Source organism: Coregonus clupeaformis, chromosome 29 (assembly GCF_020615455.1).
Source record: "Coregonus clupeaformis isolate EN_2021a chromosome 29, ASM2061545v1, whole genome shotgun sequence".
Classification (NCBI taxonomy): domain Eukaryota; kingdom Metazoa; phylum Chordata; class Actinopteri; order Salmoniformes; family Salmonidae; genus Coregonus; species Coregonus clupeaformis.
This window is the reverse complement of record NC_059220.1, coordinates 28,984,979-28,990,965: the sequence shown is the minus strand read 5'-3', so window position 1 is coordinate 28,990,965 and position 5,987 is coordinate 28,984,979.

The window sequence follows — 5,987 nt, the reverse complement described above, 5'->3', positions numbered from 1 at the left end:
CTCTGGTTTGTGGGCGTGATTGCTGGGGGTTGTTCCAGAAAGCAGGATCAGCCAGCTAACTGTCCCAAAAATTCTAAAACAACTACATTTTCGAGGAATATAGACTTGAAATTGGCATGCTATAATTTACTCATTAACCAACAACCCATATTCAAGAGAAGTTTAGCTTCCTAAATGAATCAGACAATCAAGATATATATTTGACTGCTTTTCATAGTTAGCTGGCTAACTTAATGATCCTACTTTCTGGAACACCCCACTGGACTAATGACCTAGCGGCCTACAGTTACTGTGCATTTCCTTGTGTTATGTGCAGTGGTGTAAAGTACTTAAGTAAAACTACTTTAAAGTACTACTTAAGTCGTTTTTAAATAGTAAATCTGTCATTTACTATTTATATTTTTTGACTACTTTTACTTCCCTACATTCCTAAAGAAAATATTGTGCTTATTACTCCATACATTTTTCCCTGACACCCAAAAGTACTCATTACATTTTGAATGCTTAGCAGGACAGGAAAATGGTCCAATTCATGCACTGATCAAGAGAGCACGTGGTCATCCCTAATTCCTCTGATCTGGTGGACTCACTAAACACATGTATCTTTTGTAAAAACTGTCTGAGTGTTGGAGTGTGCTCCTGGCTATTCGTAAATTTTTTAAACAAGAAAATGGTGCCGTCTGCTTTGCTTAATGTAAGGAATTTGAAATGATTTGTACTTTTGATACATAAGTATATTTTAGCAATTACATTTACTTTTGATACTTAAGTATATTTAGAACCAAATACTTTGACTTTTACTCAAGTAGTATTTTACTGGGTGACTTTTACTTGAGTAACTTTCTATTAAGGTATCTATACTTTTTCTCAAGTATGACAATTGTCTACTTTTTCCACCACTGGTTACAGTATGTGTTATTGATGGTAGACAGAGGAGCTGGACTAAGACCAGTTTTTTAACTAACTGATCTATTCATAGTTTTCACTATAGTGGAATGAATGTCCAACCCATCCTTCCCCCTGAAGACGCCTTCAAATTGAGCCTTCAGCTTCATTATGTTTTGGAGTCTGTCTGCTTCTTATTCTCCTCTGTTCCACTGCACAAACAAGTCAATTCTACTCGCAGATAATCCCCAAAGTTGTGCAAGCAGGAAGAGGTGTGGGGGCGTACAGTTGGGTGCCCTCCAGATCATTAAAGTATTGTGTTTCACTCCCAGACATTCTCTTTTTTGGCTGAATAGCATTGCCACACAGTCTCTCCTCATAACTCACATAGAGGAAATCCACCCAGACGTAAACAGATGGATGGACTGGAGCTGTGTGTGTGCGTCTGTCTGTCTGCCTGTGTCTCTGTTTGACCAAAACAAGGCTGGCTATCATTTAGAGTCAAACCACACACTCATTAGGGGGGAGGTTGGTGTAGTGTATTAGGGTAATTGTGTAATTTGGGTGAGGGAGGGGTTGTTGTGTGTCCGAAATGGTAAGCCTGTGCTGTGTTCCAGTCTCTGCTCTGCTCTGGGTGAGAACAGGGAGGAAGACCAACAGGGGGAGCCAGTCACCATGATCTGCAATGGTCTTCTCTCCTGAGAGACAATGCCATGTTGTGAGTGTATCTGTGGTTACTATATGGTCATTTGAATAGTGTTAAATTATGTTTTTGAGCAAGTGGTTGAAAGGATAAAAAAAAAAAAAAAGGCACTTAAGACAATTGTTCAGCCAATACCCTTGTTCTTTAGAACTGAATGTCTTTTGTTTATGTGTTATCTATTGTCACCATAAGAATCCAACAGAAAAAAGATATTTTGCCATTTTACACAATTCATGTTTGTTAGCATAGTGACTGACTGGTTTATCTGAGAGCACAGTAAGGTGTTATGTCTGTACCTGGCATTAGACCTTATCCAGGGCAGTGCCAGCACAGTTTACACGTTCCCCACAACACCCATTTACACAGATGGATAAATATTTACCCCAGTAAAGTACCTCACTCAAAGGTACATAGTGATGTCCCAACTGGGCTTTAAACCTGCAACCCTCTGGTTACCTTAGCACTCCTAGCCCTAGAATGGGATTTCAGGTTGCTGATGATGCTTTACCATGTGACCATGTTTCACACTCTTTGTTTGGTGAAAAATGTAGGTTTGTCACAAGATTGTCTGTAGTTAGGCCTAATCTTATGTCAGACTTTGCATGGGAAGGCAACATTAGGGGATAGCAGGCCATCTTAAAAATCTACCCACTTCTCTATACTGAATAGAGTTGAATTATGTTGAGTCCAATTTAGTTTGATAGAGCCAGACAGTCTAAAGTGGATTTATACTCTCGTCTTGAAGGAACAAAATGCCATTCATAGTCATTATCTGGCCTTTCGCATCCCATGACTCCTGATGAAGAACATGTTTATATTAGAGGCATGGAGACTGGTGTTAAATTAACTTTTATGGACAAATATTATTTTCATGATCGTTTTTGCGCTGCCACTTTGGCTGCCAAGAGCTGTTCACCGTTGATTTGTGCCACGGGCCGCGATACAAAGCACAGTGTTGAGCTTTCACTGTAAAGGCCCAGGCTGTCCTGTTGAAAAACGTTAACGCACCCCTCACACGCACCAACCCACCCGAGACGCGAAAAGCGTCCGCTTCTGGAAAGGCGGGCACGCGGTGTGTTGTTGTTCTTGGAAGGAGACGGGGCAGAAACATTCCTCCCTGACTCCAGTTCTGTAAATCTCACAGTCCCATAATGCTTTCCATGCACTTTATCTACGCTGTACATCTTCGGCAGCGTTGGCTTTATGGATACACGGCGTCTGCGACTTGTTAGCGAAAGCAAAGCGCCGGGAGTTGGACATGTTGATCCTCCAACAAGGTGTGTTTTTCTATCTGGCTTTATGAAAGTCATAAGCACCATGTATCGTGCTCAGTTGACTTATGTATTCGTTTTTGGCTGTGTTAGAGGCCTTGTCTGTTATTATCCGCATAGGCCATAAATAGCAGAGGTATAGGCCTTTTCCCCTGGGGGGTTGGGGGTAGGCTAATTACTGTATGTCTCTCTGCTGTGCTGCTAAGATCTTCATATGAAGTATTTCAAAGTTTTGATTTGCATGTGTTTTGGTTTATATCAGAAGTCAATGTTTTATTATTGGGATATCAGATGTTAACTGCAGTTGACTGACTGGTTACATGTTTCTTCTGATGGTTGACAGTTTCTGGCAATGTGTCAGTGAGTGAGTGACTTTTCTACATTTACAGGCCTGCAGTCTCCCATTGAGGACAATGTGCCAGTGGCTCAGTGACACACAGTAGATGTGACTGGGGCACAGCAGGGTGCCAACAGCGTTAAAGGGTATGTACATACAAGGTCTGTGCCAGTTACCATACAGCTTATGGCATTGTGGCGCCGTGTCACCCCTCCATCCTCTTAACAGGGCGGTCTATGAGTGGAAAGACTTATATTCTATTCAGAGGAGCCGTTCGCCGTATCGCCTGCAGTTAACCATGGTGGGTTTGTGTGCACACTGTTTGTTTGAGGGTTTATTAAGATGTGGGAGAGAGGGTAGGTTTCTCCGCAGGGCATGGGTGACTGTTGTGGGAGATAGGGCGCCCAGTGAGCTGGTCTGGTCTCACCCCCCTGGCCCCTTCACTCACACACTGTGGCAGGGCTGTGGTGAGTGTGGCTCTGTGCTGGCCTGGCAGTGAGGGGTCTACTACAGTCTGTGGTGGGGGGTCTGTGAGACAGCACCTCAGGCCCCACTAGAGGACACTGTACCACAGCAAGCCTGGAGGGAATGGTTTTCCTGACCTGGCAGAAACTGGAGTCATGGGCTGAATCTCAAATCACCCACTTACCGGCCCCCATTTGCGCATTCACATACGCCTCAATTTGCACAAGTGTCCCAAAGCTGAGGGAGTGAAAATTATCGAGGGTGTAGGGGCTAATTAGACCCTCAGATAGCCACTTCGACCGAGGCAGCAAGGCTGCAGGCTTCAGAGCGAAGTGCTATCCCGACACGCACTGCGATATGTTTGGAGTTTGTGTAATTTCATACAAAAGAATGGATAGGCGTGCCTAATTATGCCACGTGCATTTGTTTATGTCTGATTGCGAGACTTGACACATGTAACAGATAAAATACCTCCCAAATTAAATGTTTAGCTGTTACTGAGGTTTATATCTTGTAAAACGACAGTGGTGATTTGTTAATTCGAATTTCATGCTCTTTTTATTATTTAAAAGTGGAACATGAATTGCATCATTCAAGTCAGGAGTGTGTCCAGAAGTTGATGGGGTTAGTGATCCCATCGCCACTCTCTGTAAGTCACCCTCGGAGTTTCGTCAGCAACACGTGACAACAGAGGGCCCTCCGAGCGAGTTGGTACGGGCGAGGGGGTGGTTGGGGATTCACCGATGGATAACTGCATACTCTGTTGTGGGTGTGGCGAAATAAGTGGGTGGATAAACAGAAGTCGGTGTATGGAAAGCGAATTGGCTAATTGGGCAGATTTGTTGCCACTCAAGACAGTTTTTCGTGGGTGATTGGGCTGCACGCTAAGTCTCCTAACCTGCTATGTAAACATTAAGCTGACCCGCGGTGCTCCGGGCTATGGCTGGTCTAACCAATAATGGAGAGCTGATGTTATACCCATCGCTGTTGATCCACCTACTGATGTTACACCCATCGCTGTTGATCCACCTACTGATGTTACACCCATCGCTGTTGATCCACCCACTTCTTTCGCAACACCCACTTTCAGACACACTCCAAGTATGCATTTACCTAGCCGATTAAACTCAACTCCATGATTTACGATGAAGTTGAGTGGCGACTAATGTGGGCGGCCTGGAGCGCCTACATTCTATGTTATAGCGGGCTATTCTTTGGGTGCTGAAATCCGTAGTGTTTGATTAAAACTTCATTTTATGTGAAGTCAGACTCGAGTCCGCCCACACTAGTCGTCGCTCAACTCCATCGTAAATCGTTGAGTTTAGTCAGCTAGCAGTTACCCATACTTAAGAAACTACCACTGGGAAACCATATCTCGTCTATGGTCAGCACTTTTGCAGCAAGTGTGTGTATAAGTTACATGCCTTCTACATGAGTTAAGTATCTTCTTCTTGATTGGTATGTCTGATCATTTGTGTGGGTGGCTTTATGAGATTACAATAGCAGTCTGTTTTGTTTTGTCTGTAACAAAAGACTATTAGACATAAAAGACTTGCTCCGTCAGCACCCCTCTTTCCTGCCCACAAGAAGATTTACCTTGCAATTTATATGCTACGCTAGTGTGTCAGAGTTGCCCTCAGGGCATATCTGTCTGGTATGTAGCAAATTATTGCTGTGTGAGTGTGTGTGCGTGCATGCTTGTGTGTGTGTGTGTGTGTGTTTAAGCCTGTGTGCGTGTCTTTTAGCATATAGAACAAAACAGTATCCATGTTATTCTCATAGAGGGTTATGCCCTGGAAAAGAACCAGGAAACACCAGTATGTTTAGCAAACAGATAATCCGACGCGTGTGTGTCTGAGAGTGCGTGTCAGTGTGTTTGTGTGTGTCTTTGTTCTAAAGTGAACTAGCAGGTTCCCTTTTTAGACCTGTGGCATATACAGGGGGAAAGAGGTCTTTGAAGTGCTGGGTCTGCCATCCATCTCCAAATTGCTGGCTTTCATTTCACGCCAGCTACTGCAGAGGCCAGGGCTATTAAAGAGAAAGGCTCACTCGGCTCCTACCCCTCCCTACCAAGTCTCCACGGTGAAACTACAACTAGAGTACTAGGCCACTTACTCGGAGCACAACTTAAAGATATGGTGAGGAGATTATTATACTGTCAGAATGCTTTAGTGTAGGGCAGAACACAATATAGAGAACTACAGTGGAGTAGAGTGTTCAATAGAAAAGAGTAGAGTATAGAAGACTATAGTTCAGTAGAATAGAATAGAGTACAGTCAAACATAGCACAGTTTAGTAGAGCATAGCAGGGTTTCCCAAACTCGGT